The sequence below is a fragment of the Chelonia mydas genome, chromosome 3, assembly GCF_015237465.2.
Source record: "Chelonia mydas isolate rCheMyd1 chromosome 3, rCheMyd1.pri.v2, whole genome shotgun sequence".
Lineage (NCBI taxonomy): Eukaryota > Metazoa > Chordata > Testudines > Cheloniidae > Chelonia > Chelonia mydas.
In genome coordinates this window covers 173,430,785-173,458,531 of record NC_057851.1, presented here as the reverse complement: position 1 = coordinate 173,458,531, position 27,747 = coordinate 173,430,785, and positions in this window count along the sequence as shown.

The window sequence follows — 27,747 nt, the reverse complement described above, 5'->3', positions numbered from 1 at the left end:
AAAAATACTTTATAGAGGCTAAGACTAAAAAAACTACAGTCTTCGTTCAAGATAAGATTCTTATCACTCTACCTTCCAGCAAAATGGCTGAACACCCTTCTGGTCAGGATCTCCCAAAAAGTCCAAAGTGCTCAGTTCCTTTGTCTTTTTAGGTGAAAAAAATAGAGGGGAAAAAGAACTCCAGATTCTTTTATAATCCAGCGAACCTTTGAAATAGATTCTTCAGAAGGATACCACCACAAAGTAAAAGTTCATTCAAGCTGTGAGGAAGGAGACATGGAGTCTGCTGGTGAAGGAAATTCCATGCTGGTTTCTTCCTCCACTGGTGTTTGCTAAAATGCAAATGAATGGCCACTTGATATGTAATTGTTAATTGACTCTGACACCTGGCTAGAAGTGTCAGCCTACCCTTTGTTTGGGAGATACCTATTCACCCACTCCCCAGGCTTTTCTGGTAAATACATTTTAGTTCCACATTTCCTTCATGTTTGTATGGTCCCTGGATATTTACCCTATGTACACCATGCAAGAATATTAATGATCAGTGTATTATTAGTTTTCTAATGATATCTTACATGACACATCAAGTACAGTTTATGACATTAATCAACTGGGATACACTGAACTGGTCAGGCCAGCTGAAACTCACTACCAGATACCAGTGAGCCTCCTGCACTGAGATGCTTTTAGGGCCAAAGGGGCATAGATGTGTTATTGGGTTCTAGAAATTGGTTGTCAAGAATTAAATGACAAGGCAAGCAAACAAAATAATTTCTAATTTACTATTCCCTAAAATCATATTATGCATTGATCTGTTAGTAGTTTTCTAGAAAGAGGTAAAAGTGTAATAGGAATTTGTGGTAAAATCCTGGCCATACTGAAGTCAATGGGAGTTTTGCCACACACTTCCATAGGGCCAGGATTTCGTGCCTATGGCACAGCATGGGAGCAGTTAAAGCTTTTCAGAATGCATTTGGGTCAGATTCTGACACCAAAAATGTAATGGTCTGATCCAGACTCCATTGAAGTCAACTGAAAGACTCCCATTGACTTTAGTGGATTTGGGATCAAGCCCTAAATGAAATCAGATTGTGGCCCTTTTTCTCTAAAAGAAAAAAAAAGGATTGAAGCTGGTACTACACTTTTTTAAAACCACAGACTGCTTTTCTTAGACTGACATCATTTAATTTATCAATTGGTGCTGTATATATCATGACTCATGTCACTGTGACTATGGAAAACATTGCTTGGAAATCTGAATTCAGCACCTGACATTGGGAAACTGAAAAGCTGAAGTCTAAACCGATCCACACTTAATTGATCACATTTTTTTCTCTTCCTAAACCTACAGTCACTGAGGTTAAACAGTACAATGTGCAGCATGCAACATATGTAACTGATTTACATCATGTGTGGTGATGAGACTGTACATATTAAAATTAATCCAGGTTTTCATTAAATTAAAAGCTCTGATAAGGTCAACTAACTAAGAAAGGGTGATTTCACCATCCTTTAAATTAAATTTGAGAGATTCACGTCAGTAGAAAATTCCTATATGGGCGAAGGTCATTGCGCTGATCAAAAGAACTGCAGGACTTACAGCACTTTGTTATGGTATGGAAATATCTGCAGTTTACAAATGCTTGAAGCCAAGACCACAGAGAGGTATTGAGAAGGTTGACTGTAGTTTATACCATCTCTCCAAATCAGTGGGTGTCACCATTTATGTAGCCCGTAACAAGGAAAGTAACATTTTAAGAAACGACATCAATGCCTTCTACAGTGCTGACAGATCAAAAGGCATGCTATCAATGTGATACATTATCTCAGGACAAAGCAAATAATAAAAGTACAACATAAAAATGTGCCTGAATTTACCTGCCTCAAAAAAGCTTATAGTCAAAAGGCACATGACGAATACTAAAGAGCAACTCAAAAACCAGAAGGAACACAAAATGTACTCTTTATAGCATAGGTGCTAACATCTCAAGATTCTCAAATTATCTCCTACACATCAAATAAAGGTCAGTGCACTACTTAGACCCATTAACAAGAATGCCCTTACAAAAGAAGTACTATAGAATTTAACAGGAGCAAAACTAATAGAGCTCTACAGAAATAACACTCAGAAAAGCCCATAGAACTTATAGAAGTATATTATTCTGTCTAACCTTATTCAAAAACATCCTATAGAATTATATAATAGGATAACAACCCCAGTAAATTATCTAGGTTGGTCATAAAACATATAGGCGGGAAGGCAGGTCACCATCTTCTATTTAATTCCGTAAGTCTTTTCCATAAAGGGAGGTGCATGCTCTACTGTTCCTTCATTTTTTATACTATCTTTTGGCTGAAGGAAACATTCCTCTTTTCTCTAGAAGATGGATGTATTCTCATGTTTTGGTTCTTCTTTTAAACCACCTACAGCCATGTACCTGAAGAACCAGACCCTCAACAATCCATTCATTTATGCTGATTTGCACCAGCTGCCACCTGGCCAAAAGGGTCTGTCAGAATCATTGGATGGGACTGGATGCAGGGAGACTGCTTGGTCCTTAAATCCATCTTACCCCTTTCCTTTCACAAGTGTTTAATGGAAGCATTTGAAGAATGGTAGCCTGGAAAGCAAATTGCAAAGATCGGGCTCCACGCACAGGGTCATCAGCAGGGCCTGGTATATTCCATGACTGTGTAACTTTGCCTCAGAATTCACTGAGAATTGCTGCAGAATTGTGTGTCAGAATCTCAGCTCTCTTTTTTTAAGAGACATTTTCCTCCTTATGGTTGCAAAGATAGTTCACATTTTTGACGCTGAGTGCAAACTGTTGCATGCCTGAGTCTATAAAGAGCCAGAAAGAATTACTCTGAGATGTGTGATCTGTCCCAGCCATCTCACTCAAGACCCTGTGGACTCTGCCACACTATAATTTGGCATTTTTCCAAGGTATCACAAAATTCATCCTTTTTGGTGCAGGATCTTTGTTGTGTTTTTGATTTTAGTTCATGTTGATATAATAAATTAACAGAGGCACAATTTAGATAAACAGATAATGTGTCACAGAACAAATGTATTTACAACTATACTTGAGACTGAGAGTGTATATTCTTGCAGGGAGAGAAAAAGGAGTGGTGCTTATGTGAACTTATTTTTCTCTTTGGTTATTAACCTTATTGTGGCTGACTGTGACTTTGTTTACAATAGCAGATCACATGAATTTATAGCTGCAGAGCCACCTTAGATGATGATAGTAATTTGTTAGAAGCAGCTTTCTGGTTGCAATTTTAAAGTTTAAAAACAGAGGCATTCTTTAAAAAAAATCACTGTAATGGACAAACATACAAGCATGTGGAAAGTAGGCCTATTTGCAAAAAAGCGCAAATATTTACTTACTTTTTTCGAATTGTTATTTGCATGCAGTAGTATTTAGGAGTCTCAGTTGTGAACCAAGATCTCACTGTTCCGGGCATTGTACAGACACAGCACATAAGACCATCTCTGCCCCGAACGAGCTTACAATTTAAGTAATAATGAACTTACTATGGCCAAGCTCCTACCCTTGTTTGTGTTCACATTCTATTATCATTTGCGCAATCAAGTTTTACTGGCTTGAATTCTCACAGAAAAGTAAAATAATGTGAGTAACTAAGGGCTTGTCTTACAGCCCTTACTTATAGCACTGCAGCAGTGCAGCAGCACTGCTGTATCACATAGTACAGACGCTACCCACAACAACAGGGGAGCTTCTCCCATCATTGTAGGTACCCCACCCCTCCTGGAGGTGGTAGCTCTGTCAACAGGAGAAGCCCTCGAATTGACATAGCGCGGTCTACACCGCAAGTTCAGTCAGCATAATTCCGTCACTCAGGAGTGTAGTTTCCACACTCCTGAGTTACACAGTTATACCAACCTAAGTTTGTAGTGTAGACCAGGGCTAAGCCAGCATTACTTCTCCACTCATCCAAGGGAACAAGCTTATCTGAACAATCAGAAAACAAATAAACATACACCGTTCAACTATCAATACAGGTTAAATCTGATTTTGTGAACCAAACTTTATGAAAGCATTGAATGCTCCCTTCATTATATTGGGCTTAATATGTACTTTAAGCAAAATCTTTTCAATGAACATATGAGTTTCAGAAGAAAGCAAAATAATTAGCTAAATACTATTGAACTACATATTTGAGGAAATCATAATCTGCTTGCAGTTCTTCTGCAAAAAGAAAGAGGCTAAATGTATATGATAAATTGCTCTTTGAGAATCTACAATCCTTTCCAATAAGATTGCATAATTTCTGGATTTCATTTTAAATAGTTATTGGATAGTAAAAACCTGATAAAGTCACAAATACGTATGCAGGAATATTTTTCACACCTCACCCAATCTACATGCAAATGGCCCTCAGCTTTGCTGCTTACTTCAAAGCGGGGAGTAGCATGAGATTGATATCTCAGGTGCATAGATATAATGTGCTGAACAGATTCAGGGAAAGAGTCTCATGTCTTCATATAAATATGCTGAAAACTCTGTTTGTTGTTGGGCTGTGCATATTCGGAGTACTAGAGTACTAGTACCTGTTCAGGATAGGGGCAAGGGCTTTCTTTGTCAGATCAAAAGGGAAATTCATCTGTCCTCTCCCACCCTGAGCAGTGGAAACAAACTCTGCAGTTCATTTAGAATTTCATGGAAGGCAATGTTCCTTTATTACCTGGTAGAGAACAGAAAAGCCCTCAGTGCAGTCGACAATTTTTTTGTTCTTCACACTAATCTATTTTGAGCTTCTCAGAGCCGAGTCTGCTAAATTAAATGCCACTGCAGGATACATCTAGGAATCAGTCTGATCGTTATGTTGAAAGATGAGAGTGCACGAACACTGTAGTGGAATTGGGATAGTACCTAAGGTTAACTGTGTCACTGATAGATTTAATTTCTCATTGATAGAAATGGTTTAAGTAAACTAAGGATAGTTGTTCATTTCCTGCTGATAGGTAAGTTTTAAACCCAAAACATTTATTGAGGTTTACTTGCCTTGCATAGCTGTTGTAAGCTTAATTAATTACTGTTGTGAAGCACTGAGAACCTGGTGAATAATACAGAATAATAAACAATAGTAATACAACAATACTAACCTCTGATATAGCACTTTTTAATCTCAGGATAACAAACTATTTGCAAAGGAGCATAGGGACGATTATCTACATTTTGCATAAGAGGGAAAACTGAGAAGTTAAGACCAGCATTTTCAAAAATGTCTACTAATTTTGGGTGCCCAACTTGATGTTTATATGTCAGGTTGGATTTTGAAAAAACCATGCACCCAAAATTGGTAATTACATTTGAAAAGTTAGACTTAAGTACATGTCTACTTCCCCACTGTCAGTCAGTGACAGAACTAAGACTAGAACCCAGGTGACCTGACTCCAATTCAAATGTCCCATCCATTGGACTCAGCAAGCTTTCCAATCTGCAATTTATTATTCATTAATGCATACTTATACTAATATTGCTAACCACTGAACACACCATTTCATCCCAACCAAATACATGTAGTTATGTCATTTCTGAGTTTGGAAAGAAAATCTATCCAGAGATAAATTTTGAACAGAATGTCTCATGGGAAGCATAGAGCATACTATTAGGTTAGGGAAATAGAAAAATGTATATGTACACCCACTAAACTCACTTTGCTTAGAAAGATTAATGTTTTTGTGATGACAAATAATCAATCAACTGAGTGCATGCCTTTCAAGTCAAACAATAAAATGTGAACACCTTGGGTCAGCACTTGAGAGAGATAAGCGATTACTATCTAGCGACTGTGATGAGAATGGGTGAAAGTTTGCACCCATTCATTTGCTTGTCACAAAAACTCTGTCCATAGAATGGATTGCATGTGTGCTATAACTGGTTTCAACAGTAGCAACAAGAAGAAGAGAAGAGGCTGTTGTGGCCTGTCAATAGCTTCTTGAGGGAAAGGAGTCTTAAACTGCTGCTAACATGAGAACCATCAAAAGGAAAAGAGAACCTAAAGAGAGAGAAAAAAATAAGAGTAAAACCAAATAGTAAACAAGACAACCTGGGTTAGGATATGCCTAGCTTGGTACACTTGCTAAGAAAAGGCATGGTGGAGGAAGAGTCTGAGGACAGAGTTAATGGAAAACGATTCCACTGGAAATTTTTCAATCAGGAGATGCTGATTTAACTAAACAAAGACCTTTCATGGTAATGTATTAGTTTGGTAGAAATTTTCAGAGGGAAATGATCAATATGTTTCCTTTCAATAAGGTTGAAATATTTCATTAACGTTGAAACTTCATTGTGATTTTAATGTTATAAATTCTAACATTATATAACAAGTCAAACAAAACCTTTTAATCAAGTCAAAATATTTAATTTCACAAAAAAATCTGAGATTTTTACTTTAAATTTCAAAATCTCAGAATTTCCCAAACAGCAGGAATTGCGTTTTTCATGCAGCTCTCTGAAGACACAGAGGCATAATTATATGCTATGGAAAGTGAAAGTGCATTGAAAAAATATTCTTCCTAAAGTATAGTTGTAGCCAGAGAAGTTATTATACTAGGTACAACTGAAAAAACAAAATTTACCATAGTGGTATTTGTATTGTTCCCAAAATATCATAAGGTTATCTTAAAAAAATGAGATTTTAGAAAATAATAAATGTTTGAGTTTTTTTCTTAGAGCACATGACTCCAGGGGCTAGGACTTTAGGAAAAGCACCAGGTATCAAGACTCATGATGCAATCACCACAACTGGCAACACTGTAGCACTCTGGTGTTTCCTACACAGAATATTGTGATGGAGTTTTCCTTCTCCCACAAGCTGCCTTGCAGGAGGGGAAAATTAGGGAGAGGTTGTGGGAATGGAAAGTTAAAGTGTTCTTGGGCATAAGGATGCCAGGGAGACAAGCATTTTAGTTGTGGGCTTTGGCTGCATCAGATAATTGTTGGGTTTAAGGAAACTGTGGTCTTATATCATTTGTTTGGATAACCTCATGTTACAATATCAAAGTATAATCAAATACTGTGGTAAAATATTTGTGGGTACTATACAATTATAAATATAGCTATTATACAAAAAGAGTTATATGCCATGGAAACAGAAATATACCAAGTGACTTGTGTCTAAGCAAACCAGTTTGAATTTTACATTTCAAATATCTAATACTCAAAGCAAAGCTCTCACCCAGCTGTTAATATGCAATCCATAGGCTGAGATATGCTTGTATAAGCTGTTTGTTGAATAAATTCAAATAACTGACAAATTTGGGGAAATTATGATCTATCCACCCACAATAAAAAATGGAAGATAGGGCTAAATACAATTAATAAATTTGTCATTGCAAATACATCATTCAGGACTAGATACCAGCTAAAGTTGTCAGCTATATTTGATTTATACCACAGTTGTGTAAGTAGGTGGAGAGAACATAGTGTCTGAAAATGTTAGATCTACTCCTTGCCAAATCTTGCAGGATACAATTTTCTCTGGGTGTCCAGTCTCTATCCTGCAGTATATCTTTGAATACAGCCATACAGATATACTAGAATAGCCTGCATGGTTGTAAATCCAAGGAATTACTATCTAAAATAAGATGAAACATAATTTTGCATAATATAGTTATAGTGGGATGAAATACGTCATTCAGAAGCTCAAATGCCTTGGGAAAGCTTCAAAAGTGACATGAAATTTAAGGAGGTCAGGAACGACACATGCATTTCACATTTTAAAAGTGTTATTTAAAGCACATAGAACCAGAGCTAAACTGCATAACAGTATTCTCATTTATCTATGAGCCATGTCCTTCCTCACTTCTCTCCTTTAAGAGGCATGTTCTATTTAGGGTTGGTGAAAAGTTTTCCACTGAAACAATTATGGATAGAAAATTGGGGTTTGAACTATATGAATTTTTTCTCAAAAAGCATCAGCTTTCTACTGAAAATTTAGACTTTTCGTTGGGGGGGGAACACCCAAAATTTGAACATTTCAATTCAGAAATTTGTGGTGTCTCATGAGTTGCAGTTCAGGATGGGAGCTGCAGTTCAGGAGCCTCTTGCTCCCATTCTCCATTGTGAGCTGGGCTCCCTTGCAAAACTACAACTCCCGTCATGCACCTCGCACATGGGCCTCACATGAAGCACTGGGGTAGCTCAGCAAGAGGTGTGAACCAGGTGCATAATCATGACAGATGTAGTCTAGCCCAGGAGACCTACACACAGAGGAAAATGGGGGCATGAGACACCTGAACTCCCATCAGGCACAGCTGGTGGCTCAGGCAGGCGAATTTTAATGTCAAACCAAGCCAAAACAAAAATATTTCAATTTGGTTACGCAAATCAAAATGAAATGTTTCAACTGAGAAATATCGAAACAGCTCATTTAGATCTAAATTTTCTGAATCAAAAGGTTTTGGTTTGCGACTGAAATGTTTTTGTTTTTCAATTAAAAGTCAAAATTGTCACCAGGGGCGCGGGGGGGAAGGAATCACGTTTTTGAACTGATAGTAGTTGTATCTTCACTTAGGACCCAATCCTGCAGTCAGATCTGCACAGGTGGATCCTTGCAATGACACCAAGCCCCACTGGCTTCAGCGGGGTTCTTTGCACATGGATCTGATTGCAGGACTGGGACCTCATCAAGACAGGGACCCACCTTTGAGTTTCCTGATAGGCACCTAGCACTCTTGTGGGATGGGAGGGGGAAATGTATAAACAATAGTAGCAACACTTAATCAAGTCTGAACTTTTCCTGAACTTTCCATCTAAAAGAGTCCTGTCATAATTTTTTCCATCTCCATAAGAACATGTGAATTGCTATTCAACCAAACCTATGATCTAGACCAGTACCTTGCCCTGACCATGGCATTTACATAGAAAAATAACTGTAAGGGCTGTAACAGGGTGTTCTAAATCAGGAGCTGGCTCAGCACCCTGTCACTCAAATCCTCACCAATATAGGGCTAATCTGGACCTAATTGGAAGGTCAATTAACTGAGTAAAGCTACAGTTGAGGGGCTAATTTGAGGGGGAAGCAACCCCAGCATCTGGGAGCATATAAATTTAGAGGGAAAATGTGCTGGGGGGAGAGTGGTTAGCCTGAAGGAAGGCAGAGGTATGCAGGACTGACTGCCTGTTTCTAGTTCTGTTCCTTTCCCAGAAGCAAGTACGGGAGCTGAATGGGGGACGGTAAATATATGTCAATAGAATTACACGCAGTGGCCTGCTTGAACCACACAACAAAACACTGGTGGTGGTGGAGGCCTGAAGTGATATGTTCTGTAATTAAAGTCCGAAAGGACTCACAGGGGACTACCCCATGACAGGGTTAGACAGTGAAGAAATATTGTTTAAATATGTGATTTCTGTTATTCCAGGATAGTGATACACAACCAATAAAGGTACTGTTATCAGTACAGTAAAGGTCCAAATAATTTTGCTTAATGTTTTTTCAACCTCCTTAGTACTGCATAAGGGAAGAAGTCTATATAGTCCCAACACCAGCAAGAATTTTAACCACTCAGTCTCTGCTTGTTTAAAACAAGGATTTATTTGGCACAAGAGAGAAAGTTTTCTCAAAACTCCAACTCCTCTTCAAGGGGTATTCTTTTGGTAGCAAGTAAAATATCATGTTACATAGAACCAGTAGATTTTCACTTTTTGTTTGTCTACATATTTTGCTCCTAAACCACAAATACATAAACTTTGCTCAATAAACTAGAGAATTCAGACAATATTTTCCTTATTCTCTCTACACAGAGTAGTAAAAAGCCTACTCTAGCCTCAAGATTAGTTTCTTCAGACTTATCTTCTATCAACTCAAAAGAACAAAAAACAAAATCTTTCAAATAAGGCTTGGAAAAGCTTCAATGAATTATCACTATATTGCATTGTACACAGAACCTTTTGTATATTTGTGATGGGTTTCCCCACCCCTTCTTTGGGGTACCACTGAACCCATGGCCTCCCTTTCACCCTGTAATGTTGTGACAAGCTGCAGACGTACTCCCGGCTTGACGCTTTATGCAAAGATTGAGTTGTAAGATTGAGATCTCCAGTCCCATCTGGATCACCCTGAATATGAACAATGGACTATAACCTATGGACTAATTCTGAAATAACTCTTTGAACTACAAAGCTCACCATCTCTACTATGAATCTGATCTCAGAAATGTACTCATGTCTGTATGTATACTGATCTTTCAACCAATGCTCTCTCTCTTTTCTTTTTTATTACATTTTAGTTTAGTTAATAAGAATTGGCTGTAAGCGTGTATTTGAGTAAGATCTGAAATATTCATTAACCTGGGAGGTAATATGTCCGATCCTTTGGGATTGTTAGAACTTCTACGGTGAATAAGATTTTCAGTAATCCTCATCATATTTGATTTGGGCATCTGGGTGGAGGCCTAAGGCTGGGTTGCTATAAGGGAACTGTGTTATTGTCTTCTGGGTAACCAGTAAGGTCTTGTAGAAGCTGTTTTGAGCCTAAATTGGTGGATCTAAGTACTGAATGACCACCAGCTTTGAGGATTGTTTGCCCCATTCTTTGCAGTTTGCCTTAATTGAGTAACCTCAGTGTGGCTCCCCTGGGACCCAGGTCACAACATTAATCTGGTTTTGTTTCATTTTTTTAAAGGGATGGATGAACCAGTTTGGACCAACCCAAATCTGAACTTTCTTATTTGTGAGTGTGCTATTTGGAAAATTATAGTTAATCTTAAAAGAAACAAACAAAAAAAGGTGTTAACACTTTGGCGGTTCAGCGCCCATCACTGATATTTGTAATTACGTACAATGAAGAGGGATAGCATGGGTTATTTACTGAGTTAACTATCATGCAATTGTTTTTGATAATGTTATATCTCCATTGAAAAAATAATAGTAATTTATACAGGTAGGATCAAGTCAAAAGTTGAAACCCAAACCCAAAGGTTCCCCCAAGTCACAAGGTTTATTAGAGCTACCCCCCAAAATTGCATAAACCCAAAAAAATTGTGGGGTGATTTTTTGGCGCTGCCAGCAACCCAAAAGGACAATTATTTGCACGGCTGTAATATTCAGATCAGGTGATCAGGTGTACCAGTTTTGGCACATATCTAGCTATTCAGAATATCATATGTAATTTATGCCATCTCTTAATTATCATGTAGCTATTATATTTTAGTGCAATATTATAAATGACAATCCCATGTTCTGACTTTGTGTAAAGAATGTTTCCTATTATTTCACAGCATGCTTTGTTTCAAAGAGGTATAAAATGTTTACAGTATGATTACTAAGATAAGATTTCAATCATTTGCGTAAGCAGCTTCAGTTAGATCCAACTTCAAAAAACTGAAATTACTGTAGCTTTAAGGTATCTACACTTACAATAATACTGAATGTAACTTTTGGTATGAATCATTTTGTAGCCCTATTAAAAGCTTCAAATAGAAAAGTAGATATCCTGTATTTTTAATCAGAATAATTTGTTGAGGCTCCAGACAACATATAAAAATAGCAACTTCTAAATATGCTCTCTGAATGGATGAATTGTCAAAAACGAAGCTAGTTTAGCATGAATATGTGCTGGCTGTTAAAATACTAATAGTACTAGTAATTATTCAAAGTTTACACCTATCTCTAAAACAGATTCTGCAAAATCCATATTTGTATCTGCAAATCAGTATGTTCACAAGCAATTTGTTAGCCAATGCATAGAGTTTACACACACATACCTAAATAGGTATAATACACATGGTATTAATATGGGGGGAGGGAGGATGTTGGGTAATCATGCTAAAATTGTATTATGCTTACTCTCGCTCACTTATGCTATGTATTCCAAAATATCTCGTGACAGTACAACTTAGCATTTGACATAGGTGGATAGGAAACCTGTCAGAGACAAGATTCAGTAATGTACAGGTAGGGAATGCATTCATGGCCCAACTAGTTTGGAATGTTGTGTTTGAAAACATTGGTTTACACAATGGTACCAGAAAACAAGGTAATGGAGAAATACAGTCTTGGGTGACATATAAAGTTCTATCTAACCAATAAACAAAACACCCTCTATAAGTGGCTTTAGGGGTATACTCTGGGAAGCACATCTTCTGTGTAAGGTGAACTGACACACTGCAAGGATTTGATTCCTGGAAAGGATAGGTGATATGTTATCATTCCTTCCTATGCCATACTGCTTTGTCTTTAGACCAGGGATCGGCAACCTTTGGCACACGGCCCGTCAGGGAAATCTGCTGGCAGGCCTGGATGGTTTGTTTACCTGCAGCGTCCACAGGTTCGGCCGACTGCAGCTCCCACTGGCCGCAGTTCACCGTTCTAGGCCAAAGGGGGCTGCGGGAAGCAGCGTGGGCCAAGGGATGTGCTGGCTGCCATTTTCTGCAGCCCCCATTGGCCTGGAACTGTGAACCGCGGCTGGTGGGAGCTGCGATAGGCCGAACCTGCAGATGTTGCAGGTAAACAAACCGTCCAGGCCCGCCAGTGGATTTCCTTGATGGGTTGCATGCCAAAGGAATGCTGATCCCTGCTTTAGACAATAGATTTGGCTGAGTATGGTTATTTAGTCTCTTGAACATTCTTAATATTGAACCACAAGCATAGTCAATCAGTTGGCTGTACATTTTAATCAATATATTTCTTGACTGGCATGGGTGCATGCCAAGTGTTCAGTTTTGGAAAACTGAGTCTGTATGTTTGACTTAAATGCATGAAATCTGATATATTGAAATATCACCTGATTATTACTTGTATTACCATGGACCCCATTCTTCAAGGGGCTGTATGAACACAGAACAAAAAGACAGTCCCAATCTCTTCTTTTCCTGACTTGGTTTGCTTAAGATAATAACCCATCCACTGTAGAACACCACACAAAAAGATATGCAAAGAAAGACATAAAAAGTTATATATTTCAGTCAACAAACTTTAAATGGTGCTTAGGGCCTCATTTTGATCTCATTTAGACTAGGTTGAAATGAATAACTGCACTGGAGAAAACGGAGTAATACCAATGTAAAACCAATGTACTTCTAATCAGAATCAAGCTCATAATATTTGCATAATAGTCTACCTTTGTAGCAGGAAAGCTGGGTTCTGTTGGTCCAATTTTTGTGACTCTATAGGGACATGTTATTTGAGCTCTGCTGAGTTACTGTGGCAGATATATCTCAATAACTCCACCTGGATCTGAGAGGGAGGAGCGTAGCTCTCTGACCACTGGAATCTAGTGAATTGGCTGCGCTGTCACAAAAGTGGAACAGACAAACATGGGAAGAGGCAGAAGCTCAAATTTGTGTTACTTTGTTAGTAAACCAAAGTCTCAGAAGGGGGATTTTGTGACCCTATTCAGTGCACAGAGCCTTTGTTTCCGTGCAGAGTGGAAATACCACCTTCTCCAACCCCCAAAAGATAGTGTTACCAATAATTCCTGCAAACAGCCTCAGAAACTTTGTGAGCTGATATGATCTTTTATGGGACACAATTGAAATGAATGTACGGTTTGCATTCACTCATTGCTAGCACTAACATTTGTTTGCATTTATTTTCATATATATTTTAAACAGTCCAGAAAGAGGTGTTTACAATTACAAGTTGTTTTTAATTACCTACATCCAGTGTATTATCTGGTGGGCTAATTAGCTACAAAGCTCAGGACAAATATTTGGGAACCAGTCAATATAAAATCTAATTGCAGCAGAGGAGTCATCTGTTTAAAAACAAAGAAAACCCAACAACACTCTAATGTAATTTATGAGAGACTACCCTGATGTCCACAAGGGAAGACTAAATAAATGTGCTAAAACTCAGGGCAATTTTCCAGACTGCCAAAAGACACTTTATACATAATAGATCTCCACAACTCATAAGATTTACAGTGCATTCCAAAATATGAGGCCCTTAATAGAGTCAATAGATCAGTCCTTGTTTTATGAGTAACAAATGTTTTTCAAGAGTCCTTTTTCTAACAGTCCTTTGACTTCATAACAACTGTAATTAACGGTGACCAGAGTCGTGCTCCCTAATGCCTCATACTTTGCTTCAAGAAAGATTTACCCTCAGGGTATGTCTACACTGCAGTTAGCTGACTCGGGCTCCTGGGGATCAGGCTGTGGGCTGTTTAATTGCAGTGTAGACCCTCCTACCTTGCAGGATCCTAGAGCCTGGGCTGCTGCCCGAGCCCAAACATTTACACCACAATTAAAGAACCCCATGGCCCGAGCCCCAGGAGCCTGAATCAGCTTGTATTGGCCAGCCACTGGTTTTTCATTGCAGGGTAGACATACCCTCCGTGTTTAAAAGGAACAAGCAAGCAAAAAGTCCTATTTTGTGGTGGTGGACTCTTCTAGCTACCCATCAAAGACTATTTTGTTCCTTCATTTAAATTCCAAATTTTATCCAAATCATAGTAACAGGAAGGGAAGACAAAAGTCCATCACTTTTCAGGTACTGAATCATCAGGAAGGTTTGATTGGTTCAGTGTCAGACCCTGTGAAACACTTCAGTCTGGCCTTCTTGAGAAGACTGGAGGTAGCAGTGATTAGCAAACAGTTTTTAGTTTTTCATTTTGATGAGTTCTATAAAAAGAAAAATGAGCAATGAAAGAAACAGGCCAAAACTGATACCCTAGTGCTTTCATAACCTGAGTGTTCTCAATGTTTTTATAAACAATCTTGACTAAAAGAAATTCCCATTCAACTGATGGACTTTTCTAATTAATACAGAGCAAGAGAGAGCTGAGTCTGAATTGACAGTGATTGATGGGTGTCTCACTGTCATATATTCCATTTGTCTTTGGTGGGCTTCTTTCTCAGCCTCAGTTCCTCTGATCCTCTGCCACGCCATCATTCTTTCATGCTTACATTGTTTCTAGGCTTCCAGGTGCCTCAGCCAAGCCATTTCTGTTGCTACAACATCTCGGGCATAGGGGTGCTCAGACCCTGCCTTTTGGTCAATGTCCATGAACAAAGCTCTCAGTTCCTGATCTGAGGTTTTATTTTTAAAGTATAACTCCCTTTGGGAGCACAAATGCTCAAGGTCTTTTCTCTCAAGACCCTCATATGATTGTGATTCACCCATTGTAACTAATCTTTAATCCTTACATCTCTCAATATCAAACTTAAGCTTTTAATAGTGTTAAATTATGATCTTTAAGCCCAATTGACCTATGGCATGTGAATCTTGTCACAACTATGCCAATTGTCATGCTGTCTGAGTGAATCACAACTGTGAGTGCCAGTCTTAGCTTAGATTGTCAGAAAACAGAACAGACACCCCAAACTGGTGGTATATTCTACAACTGGATTTCACCAAGCCAGTAACAAATGTGAATTCCTGGATCAATATCTCAGTCCTACAGACAGTCCCCTTAGGCTCTCCAGCCAATCTTGCCACCCAGACAAACTGAATTTTGTGATTTAAAGGTTATTAAAACCAAAAATCATACCACATCAGGTTTCTCCCAGTCCCAAGGGATGAGTCACTTACCCAAGATCAGCTGATACTCCAGATCTTATACCAAAGACAACACTGGAAGCCAATTCTATTGTAAACTAACTACAGGTTTATTAGCTAAGAAAAAAGAAAGTTATTGAGAGGTTAAAACAGATAAAATATAATAACAGGTGAGTCAAAGTTTGTAAGTCCAAAATAATAGCACAGATGCGGTCATCTGCCAGTTTTCCAAAAGCCTTTTCAGGGCTACCCAGAATAACTCTGGGGATCTCAGTCTTCTTGTTCAGTTATTCTACACTCTTAGAACCTGAAGAGTCCAGAGATGATGGATTTCTTCTTGAATCCATATTATAGCTTTTCCACACTAGAAAGCAAGCTGTTAGTGTCTTTACCCACATGGGTTTTTTTCTTTGATGGCAGATAGTGAGGAATGCACTTAGAGTCCTTGACCTCAGTCATCATGCACACTCATCACTTACTTTGAAAATTAACATTTTCTGTTAAAGTTCTTAAGTCCTTCATTAGGATTTCACAAAATTTGTTCGATGGGTAATTTAGTTACAGGGTTATACACAAATGCAAATTGGCATTTCACTAGTTTTCATGAATTGAACATCTGAATACATTCTCATACTATCACCCACTTTAATCTAGGGTTATCTAATTACAGAGACATACATAATGTAAACATAATTATATGCAACGTAAATGTAATGTAATAACAGACAACCAGTTACAGATCAGTGAACACAGTAACATTAGCATCTCTTTTGATCTGTCTTAGCAAACGGATACGGTAAAAGCTGTTTTATCTGGCACTTCGCCAACCAGAAAGCTCCATAAACCGGCATTTCTGATCTTCATTGAAATTCTGGTTTATAGTCTGGTTGGCGAGAGGCCAACAGGGGGTTAGGGGATGTGAAGGGGTGTGGAGCGCAGGCTCTGGGAGGGAGTTTGGGTGCGGGAGGGGATGCAGGATGCCGGATCCGGGGATGCTCACCTCAGGCAGTTCTCCGCAAGCAGCGACCTGTCCCAGCTGCTCCTAGGTGAAGGTGCAGCAGGGACCTCTGCGTGCCGCCCCCATCCCGCCCTGAACATTGGCTCTGCAGCTCCTATTGGCTGGGGAACGCGGCCAATGGGAGCTGCGGGGCAGCGCCTAGGAGCAGCCAGGACAGGTTGCTGCTTACGTGGAGCTGCCTGAGGTGAGCACCCCCCAGATCCAGCACCCCGCATCCCCTCCCGCTCCCCATCCTGGTGCCCTAGACCCCTTCCCGGACCCAAACTCCCACCCTCTTAGTTAACAGGCATTTTTCACTTACCAGCACTCCCATTCCCCCAACATGCTGGATAAACAACTTTTACTGTAAATTTGTTTTAATACATATTAATACACTTAATACTTCTTTGACATGCACCCACAAGTGAATTGGCCTAGGGCTCTGGTCTGAGCTAATCTGTCAGCGTCACAATGGGATAATGACAATAAGACCAATCTTTGCTTATAATCCATACAACCATACACATATTGCCACACAAGCATCCCTTTGTCTCACTCAGATTTTTTGCCTTGAACCTGTCCAGGTACCTAAGATTTTGGACAGCATATGAAGTAGCAGCAGTGGAGAGATTGTGGGGAGAGCTTATATAGTCTGGAACAATGTTGGATAATCTCCTATCAGTTAACCATGTCTATGCAGTAGGTTTCCAATGTTGCCCCTTAACCATGATCAAGCATACATATTTGACATGTATCAAAACACATTGCAGTGACTGTAGAGTCAGCAGACAACCAGAAAGTCATGACTTTTGAAAGGTTTACTGGAGCAATGTCTCTTTTCCAATTCCGTGTGGATTTATTCAGGCAACAGGTGTGGACCTGATAAGCAGCAGCTTCCATCCCAGACTGACATCTGCAAAAAATAGTGCTTGCTTCCCCAAAGATCATCTTAAATGAGGTGAAATTGCTAGACAACGCTGGGATTAGCTAAGGAAAATGTACTGCTTTTCCTAATGTGCATGCCTTATTGTCTATAAGTAATATGATTTCTATGGAAAATAGAAACCAAATAGACTACAGGAGCTTCCCAAGTGTTCCTTATGTTGTAACTGAATTCATATTGCATGTGAGCTTTGGACCTAGATCTGGAAATACTTTTTAACTTGCATTTGGAGCTGACTCATCATGCTTGGTATGGAATCATGACTCCATTAAAATCCATTGCGAGGCCCCTAAATCATTACCCCATGGTACTGAGAAGGTTTGGATCTAAATCTCAATGTCAGTTTTTATTCTCTAGCCCATCCCTAGTTAAAAGTACGTTTTGATACTTTTTAAATCGTCTCTATTATTTGTATTTCAGTAGTGTCTAGAGGCCCCAGAACTGATCAGACATTTAACCAATAACAATCTTTGTATAAAGAAAAGGAATACTTGTGGCACCTTAGAGACTAACCAATTTATTTGAGCACGAGCTACAGCTCACAAAAGCTCATGCTCAAATAAATTGGTTAGTCTCTAAGGTGCCACAAGTACTCCTCTTCTTTTTGCGAATACAGACTAACACGGCTGTTACTCTGAAATCTTTGTATAATAGCTACATCTTCTAGATCATAGAATCATAGAATTAGGGTTGGAAGAGACCTCAGGAGGTCATCTAATCCAATCCCCTGCTCAAAGCAGGACCAACACAAACTAAATCATCCCAGCCAAGGCTTTGTCAAACCAGGCCTTAAAAACCTCTAAGGATGGAGATTCTACCACCTCCCTACGTAACCCATTCCAGTGCTTCACTACCCTCCTAGTGAAATAGTGTTTCCTAATATCCAACCTAGACCTCCCCCTCTGCAACTTGAGACCATTGCTTCTTGTTCTGTCATCTGCCACCACTAAGAAAAGCCTAGCTCCATCCTCTTTGGAACCCCCCTTCAGGTAATTGAAGGCTGCTATCAAATCCACCCTCACTCTTCTCTTCTGAAGACTAAATAACCCCAGTTACCTCAGCCTCTCCTCATAAGTCATGTGCTCCAGCCCCCTAATAATTTTCATTGCCCTCTGCTGCACTCTCTCCAATTTGTCCACATCCCTTCTGTAGTGTGGGAACCAAAACTGGACGCAGTACTCCAGATACGGCCTCACCAGTGCCGAATAGAGGGGAATAATCACTTTCCTTGATCTGCTGGCAATGCTCCTACTAATACAGCCCAATATACCATTGGCCTTCTTGGCAACAAGGGCACACTGCTGACTCATATCCAGCTTCTTGTCCATATCAGTTTAAGGTTGTTCTTTAAATGTCTGGTTTTTCTCATCTAGTTTTTTTTAATGAGCAAATTACAGCCTTTATTTACAGTCTTCCCAAACTTTTAACTTTTTGGAGTCATTAAATGTAACATTTTTTGTAATGTCTATATAATCTAGCAAACAATTCCGTATTTCCCCATGGTATTGTGTATAATATATCTATCCAAATTAGAGTGTAAGCTGTTCTGGGCATAGACCAACCTAACTATGCATTCTGTAAAGGTTCATGAGCATCTATGCTCCTAAATAAAAATATTTTAAAAGTGGTTAAGACCCCTGGGTTTTTGTTTTTTTATATCTCATCCTGAAGACAGTGCCTCTAGGTGCACAGTGTCCCCAAACACCTTGCTGCAGCACTGGATCTGTATTGAATCAGAGAGAAGCATGCCACATACTGAATCATTAACAACATTTCTGCAGCAGCAAGATGCTACTTGGAGAACTCCCTTCAAACTACAGATGTTGTCAGATTCCATATCACCAGATGGTATGGATACAGATGTAGAGCACTACAGTTATAAACTATTATAGCACATGACTTATGAGGAGAGGCTGAGGGAGCTGGGATTGTTTAGTCTGCAGAAGAGAAGAATGAGGGGGGATTTGATAGCTGCTTTCAACTACCTGAAAGGGGGTTCCAAAGAGGATGGCTCTAGACTGTTCTCAGTGGTAGCAGATGACAGAACGAGGAGTAATGGTCTCAAGTTGCAATGGGGGAGGTTTAGATTGGATATTAGGAAAAACTTTTTCACTAAGAGGGTGGTGAAACACTGGAATGCGTTACCTAGGGAGGTGGTAGAATCTCCTTCCTTAGAGGTTTTTAAGGTCAGGCTTGACAAAGCCCTGGCTGGGATGATTTAACTGGGAATCGGTCCTGCTTTGAGCAGGGGGTTGGACTAGATGACCTTCTGGGGTCCCTTCCAACCCTGATATTCTATGATTCTATGATTCTATGATTAAAGAGATTTTCAAAAGTCCTTAATACTGTTCTTAGTGGGAGCTGGTAGGTGCTGAGTGCTTTTAAAGATCTAGCCCTATGGCAATTTGCATTGTATAAGGGGATTTTCAAACAGGCTCAATGTTGGTCTAATACTGCTCCCATTGAAGTCAATGGTAAAACTTGCACTGACTTCAATGGGAGCAGACTTAGATCAATACTGAAGAGTTTTGAAAATCCAACCCAAAGTCTTTTGATAAGCTGTGTACTGTTTGGGGTGAGTAGAGCAGTTTATTGTCAAAAGAGCTCAGCCCTCCACTTGGGCACTTAAGTAAATCACATTTGGATGCTGAAAGCCCTTTTGTGATACTCAAATCCAAGTTTTCAATGGAAGCTGCTGAGTGCTGAAAACTAATGGAGGCTGAGCACTTGAAAAGCTGGCTTTAGGACTTTTGTGGGGGTTGCTGCAACTAACTACATGGATTTGATATGTATATGCATGCTGGAACTTGAGAGTCAAATGCTTCAGTGGGGGGAAAAAATAGCCCTCCAGTTCACAAAAAGTATCATTGTAATTAAATGAATATCTGTAGTTCTCTTTGAGGTGAATCCTGCCTACCTCTACAGAATTAATAGGAAAATATACTTTGACATGTTATCAGTTACAAATTACTTTAACGACTCGTTTGCTAAATTTGACTCCTACTGACAAAAGTGGCTTAGTTCATTCATTTGCAGAATACCTTAACATATAAACATCAAAGCCATTTTAAGAGCTGTGAAAGTATCATCCACTATAGCACTTAAAAGCAAATTAAATGTGGGGGTGGAGAAAGGAGGAAGGATGTAATGGTTTCTATATTCAACTCTATAGAAAGGTAGAGTACTGTGTCATCTGAGATGCATATTCAAAATAACCCAGTATTACTTTCAATTAAACATACTAAATATGTTAAACTATGCTGTTAGTTACTGGCTTGGTACTTAAGGCTTAATCTTGGGCATAACTACTGCTGGTCTAGAGATATCAAAGCACTGTATCTGCTACTCCGTATTATGAGAGGCAGAATCTGCAACCCTGTTGGGACCTCTTGTCATGGTTCCCTTGCTGAGTGTTGCTTTGAAGCAGCATACCTTGAGCACCATAGGGTATTTAAATTTCCCTCCTAGTTGATTAACTTGTGGAGAAACCCACCCCTTTATGAGATATTTCAGACGCACAGATCATAAGGACTGACAGTGGTGAAGCACAGCTGCACAAAGGATGAATGATGTGTCTCCACTATATAGCTGGGCTCCGGAGAATGTGGGCAGGGAAGGCCTCTCTGTGCCTCAGCAGGGGATGCGTTCCTCAGAAAGCTAGAGACTCAAAGGGCCAATGTTGCCCAAAGAGCTCTCTATGGGTAACAGCTCAAAATATGTGCTCAACCAAGGAAACATGGATAGGGAGCACTGTGTGAAATGAAGACACTGCATCTCACCAAAAAAGGACAATAGTAGGGGAAGAGGATCAAGAGAAGAAAGCTGCTTCCATCTTCAGGGAACTTTTTCTTTCTTTCTATTTTTAATCAGACTGATAAAATCTTGCTTCTGTTCCCCTTTTCTCCCACAGAGAGGACCATGGAAGTGGGCTGCTATTGTAGTAACTTCCACCCAGGGATTTCCCTACACCCTCCATGAACTCCCACACCTTCCCCCTACTGGTCAACTAGTTACATGCAGTGTTGCCAGTTTAGTTGTTTTCCAACCCCCCCTCCCACCCTTGGAAATTTGAACACCCCTTCCCATTTCAATTCCTGGGGAAAGTACCTCCTGCACTCCCGCCATAGTGGGGGTAGACAGAGGAGCAGGGATAGAAGATTCACTGCTTGGTGCATGGGAGGTCACTGATGTGCAGTGGATTGGCCTCATTCCACCTCACAGAGCTACCAGCTACCTAAGAACTCTTCAACAATTTAATTTGCTCATCTATCCAGCATTTGTCAGGCTGTGTATGCTTGAGTTCTGTTGGGTATTACTTAATGTGTCTTGATGGGGAGTGGGGAAACTGACGTGTTCAAACTATGTTGTCATTATGGCTAAAAGCAATGTAAAAAAGCAAGTAGAGAATTGAGACTGGGCCAATTTAATGCTATACACTATACACTACTAGCTATAATTAGGTTTACTGCTGAGAGCAAGGCCTGCGAAGGAGATGACAAAAAGGTGCAATGCAATGTCTAGCAGCAGAGTCAACAGTGGTGGCTGCTGCGTGACAGCAAGAACTCAGTTTTCAAAAGCCAGCCTCCTTTTTTCCATATGCAAAATTATGTGTGCAGAGCATTGCACCAACACACATGCACACGGCAGATATTTTTACATATGCACTTTAATCTAGCATCTGTGTGCAAAAGTATCTGCATTTGCACCGATAAAACACTGCTTCCAATGGGTTATTTTCAGGTGCAAACTTGCATATAGGCTGGTGTTTACCATTACAAAGTCAAGATGCAACCCTGTGTGTATAAGAGCCGTGAGCCTGGTCATCTATGGGGACTGAACCTAAAACTCACAGAGGTTAAACATTACTGTCTTACAGCTTGAGCTAAATGCTGGAAGCTGCAATAGAGTTTTATTCTCTGCTGATTGAGAAGAAGAGGGGATGCAGAGCACACACTGACCCATGGGCTACGCATGCACAAAGGGGAACATACAACATGCACTGAACAATGAGTTATGTGTGCACAGAATTTTGCAAATACATGCTTAGAGACCAAACAGAAGCCATCCATTTGAAGCAATTTTTGCGAGCATCACTGTAATGCAGGGGAGTAAGCCACAGGCCTATCATATCAGATACTTGATTTCTATTTCCAGCTCTGACACAAGCTTCATATGTGATCTTGAACAAATCCATGCAGGGGAATTTTCAAAGGGAATAATCTGGGCATTCAGATGCTGTTCTGCTCTGAAAATTGGAGGAATTTTCATGACTGAGGCTGAGCGGTGGCAGACTTTAGCAAATGTGGCTACCGATGCCTTAATGCACCTGCCTTTAACTGCATTTTGAGCCACTGGAATTTTCATAATGCAGCTGTCACCTCAGACAATAATGGTACAGCAAGGACTAGGTAGTTGTTACCAATCTCCATGCTTGTCTTCTGCTCTGGGCCCAAAGCACTGAATGGAGGAAGACAAGTAGGATTTATGTGATAACTCATGGATAACAGGAAGAACCCACACTGACACAGCAAACATACATCAGAAATGCAAATAGCACTCAGATAGGTATGGCTAATCCCTTACCTTACTCATGTGTCTGATTGGGTAGGCACAGGGGAAATGCTGCAGAAAGGAAATGAACAGCAGATAAGGGGCTATGGCAGTGAACTTTCAGCCAAATGTAACTTTAGTGCTCTCATGGCCAAGATGAGCTGCAGGGAGCTCCGGCCAAGAAAAGGCATGAGCAGGAATGCAACAGGAAAAACCCTTCCACCCCACAACACCTATTCCAACCCCCCAAGTGAACACGTATCCACGAGAAGAGTACAATGAATATAGGAAAGGGAAATATTTATTTACAGAGGGGTGAAAGGAGACAGACAAAAGGGGGAAAGATAAGGAGAGTGGTACAAAGGGCTACATTCAACACAAGGACCCAATGGTACCACACTCTGAAAGGGCATGTGTCTGCATACAGAGTTCAGGAGTCCTGGGCAAAGTCCCAGTCTGTGGCGAGTCTTGAGTGCTCCTGGTCATCTTCGGCACCAGTAAAGTTTCCCCAACAAATTCCTCTGGTGCCCTCTTCTGCCACTCTCTGAAAAGCCACACAACCTTCCCACTTAACTAGCTAACAGCCTCCCTCTTTATTCCCAGTGCAAAGTCACAAGGCCCAGTACTCACATCCCCATGCAGCTCTGGGCAGTAGTGATACTGGGTCCAGCTTCAGTTTGTCCTTCTTGGGCGATTCCTCCCTGGCACAGTGCTTCTCCTGGCTCCTGTCCTTGAGTGTCCCCGGCCAGCCGCTCTGTCAGGCTTCAGTCAGATTCTCAGCGACTTCACTATGTGAGGGTCTACTTGCTGTAGCCCTTCTGTCTGCAGCTCCAGACACACACACCCTGTCACTCTCCCTCTCTCCATTCTTCCTGCAAAGAGCGCTTCCACTTCCTGGAAATATCAGCACGTCCTCACCCTCAGAATAAAGATTTAAAGGGGCATTGCTCCCTAAACCCCAAAGGGGTTACACATACAAAAGAATATAAGAAAGGCCAAATTAGGTCAGACCAATGGCCCATCTAGCCCAGTATCCTGTCTTCCAAGAAGAAAAGGAGTACTTGTGGCACCTTAGAGACTAACCAATTTATTTGAGCATAAGCTTTCGTGAGCTACAGCTCACTTCATCAGATGCATGCATCCGATGAAGTGAGCTGTAGCTCACGAAAGCTTATGCTCAAATAAATTGGTTAGTCTCTAAGGTGCCACAAGTACTCCTTTTCTTTTTGCGAATACAGACTAACAGGGCTGTTACTCTGAAACCTGTCTTCCGAGAGTGGCCAATGCCAGGTGCTTCAGAGGGAATGAACAGAACAGGCAATCATCAAGTGATCCATCCCATCAGCCACTCCCAGCTTCTAGCAAACAGAGCCTAGGGATGCTTCAGAGCATTGTTTTGCATCCCTGCCCATCCTGGCTAATAGCCATTGATGGACCTATGCTCCATGAATTTATCTAGTTCTTTTTTTAACCCTGTTATAGTCTTGGCCTTCACAACAACCCCTGGCAAAGAGTTCCACAGGTTGACTGTGTGTTGTGTGAAGAAATACTTCCTTTTGTTTGTTCTAAACCTGCTGCCTATTCATTTCATTTGGTGACCCCTAGTTCTTGTGTTAGGAGAAGGAGTAAATAATGCTTCGTTGCTTACTTTCTCCATGCCAGCCATAATTTTACAGACCTCTATCATATCCCCCCTTAGTCATCTCTTTTCCAGGCTGAATGTATTTGCATGATGCATTTTTATATCAAACACAAGGTCAGATCGGAATCACCCTTTGCCAGCCACATCCCAAAGAACCAAACCCCAGACTGATGCAGGGACACAGTCGCCACAATATGGTACATTCTGCTCTCTGGGATGAAAGGAGGGAAAGGGCTGCTGTCTGTGAAAGCGCTGGATGCTGAGATTGCTCCCCCTCTAGCTCCAAGCACAGACAGGAAGCACAATACCTAGGGACACCACTTACCAAGAATTCTCCTGATGATCCCCATGTCCACAAGAACCACTCCTTTCACATTGGGCAATGAGTCACTGGCCAGCTTTGCTCTTGAGCTGTTTGCTCAAATTCTGCCATGCTGTGGCTGGCACATTCCTTTCAGAGTGTTCCAGCAGAGTCAGGGGAAGGAGGCTTCTACCAGATGCACTGAAAGAGCAGCTGGCCCCCCAGATTTAAAAAAAAAATCCTTCTCTATAGGAAGAATTGGACTAAGAGCAAATTGAAGATAAATTATTTGATATACTAAATAGTGACCATGCCAGTCCCACCCCCATGTAAGCACAGTGCACCATCCTCCCAGGCCAAAATAGCCATTGGCAGCCTGCATTTCCACGGTGTGCTAGAAAGGAAGCCTAACATTGCTACACATACTGCAGGACACTCTGAAGTGCCACCTTCCTGCTGCGTCTCAGACACGCACACAAGCCAGGTTCAGAGACTGAGCCGGACAATATAGCTAAGCTAGACGAGGCAGCATCAGTTTTGTATTTATTTTACGTCTTCTTAGATAATTTATCCTACATCCCTCTTCAGTCAATGTCCACCTATGCCAGACACTGCATTTAAGACTACACTGATTGTGATGCATATGGGTGTAGGTAATTTTCAAAAGCATTAATCTAGGCCATATCCAAAGTGGTTTAAGACACTAGTTAACAGCACTCAGTGAGGGCTGTGTCTCTGTCAAATGTCAGCCTTCCACACCCAGCCATTTTACTAGATCTCTTCAAAACAGAGTTGCAAGGTTTCATTTTTTTAAATCATGGGGAAGTGTCATATACACACCTCTCATACTCCCAAGTCAAATCATACGTGCTCAAACATTGACACCTACATGTCACATTCATATGGCGATCAAATCCTGAAAGATGAACATTACACAAAGTTATAAGTGACTGAAAATAAAGGATTAGGACAGAAATGCTTAGGTAAACTTAACTTCAAAAGGGTTGTGACAAAGAGCAATTTAAAAGAGAGAAAGTGGGATTTTCATTGTCGTTGCCTGTCTTCACTTACAAGGATTCCTGAACTGAACTGGGAGAGCCTGTGGGCCTAGACGAATAACCTGGTTGTGGCATTCTGAATCTCCACCAGACAAGAAGGTTAAAATAAATCTCCCTCTGTGCAGAGGAGCAAAAAAGAAACGGAACGTCTGATGGAACAGAGTAATAAACTCCACCAGTTTCTCTATATCACTGGAGTCTTCTTGAAGAGATTTTTTTTTCCAAAAAAGACATATTGCAAGTACTGAACTATCTGCTACACTCAATCACTGCTTTGAGATATCATCAGACAGATTTTAAAACATTAGCAGAGACTAGTTTTCTGTGCAGTGCCTGCAAAACTGTGTTTTGCAGAAAAAAGTAGGTAGAAAGAGAAGAAAGGCCTGCCTGACACTGAAGACACTTTGTGCCTAATGTGTTGGAGAAAAAGTTCAAAAGCAGTTCATCTCTCTGAATATATAATCTGACCCCTATAATGTAGTCATAGTCAGCAAGACTATCAGGGATGTGTGCACCGAGGACAGCTATTTCTTGCATATTCAATTTTTCAAAACATTTACAGGCAAGAGATGAAGATACAGCTTGCACCTTAATGCCCTAATTCAGCAAAACACATTATGCTGTCTTAAACACTCATTTAAAGTTAAGCATGTGGTTAAGTTCTTTGTTGAACCAGACACTAGAAGCAAGTTTATTGCTTTTCTCTACTGGATTTTGAAAATTCAAAACTCCCCCATGCATTCTAGAATCATTCCTAAGATATGTACCAGTACCAATTTCTTCATGAAAAAACTGCAATACATACAAGAAGCAGAAAAGAACTCCCCAGTCTGGCCTCTCTCTATATAGAGTAGGGTCATATTTGGGTGTCAGGAAGTAAAAAAAACTAGCAGAGGTTTTCAAATCCCTGGCTTGAGTCTTGCAAACAAAAGATAAATGAATGTAACATCTGGATGAGCAGCAGTGAGGAAAGAAGAGTAAGTGAGGAGGGAGGCGATACCCAAGCAGCAGAAAGGTCCCTTAACTGGAGCCCTTCAAACATGTTCTAATCTCAGAATTTACAGCAAGGTGTCAGTAGCGTGACCAGATATTGAGGCTCCGTAGTGGTGGTGTTTCACTATGTGGGTACCCACACAGTGCTGTGTGGCTTGAATGCTTGTCTCTCTCACCAACAAAAGTTGGTCCAGTGACGAGATCACCTCCCCCACCTTGTCTCTCTAATATCCTGGAAGCAACACAGATACTACTGCGCTGCCTACACACATGTACTGTTACAGCGCCTCTGCCACCATCCGGGAGGAACAGGGGAACGAGCAAGCAGCAGCATTACTCAGAGGAATGATGCCAAAAATAAAGCACTGGCAGCAGCAAGATGGAGTCCTGCTGCTGCTGTGGAGGATGCATGCTCTGCTCTTGCTGCTCTGGAGCCAGTTATGCCCTGTTGCATGCTGCTTACCCCACCTTCCCCAGGATTCAGGGGTAGGTCTAAATCAAGGAGCATACCATGTTTAATTGTTTACTGTTGCTGGGTTGTGGGAAGAGGAAGGGAGGGATATCCGGTTATTTAAAGTAATAGTTAATTATTTTAAGCTTTAGAAAAAGTTATGTTCGAGTTTCTATATATATTTTTAAGAGGCCTGTTGCAGATCTGTGCCCAGAAGGGGGCTATGGAACAATGGTGTTTTCTTAATAAGCAGTTCAGAGTCATATTTAGTGAAGGAAGTGAGATATTCCTGCCATCTACTACTGTGAGCTATGCAGAACCAACCCAGAGAAC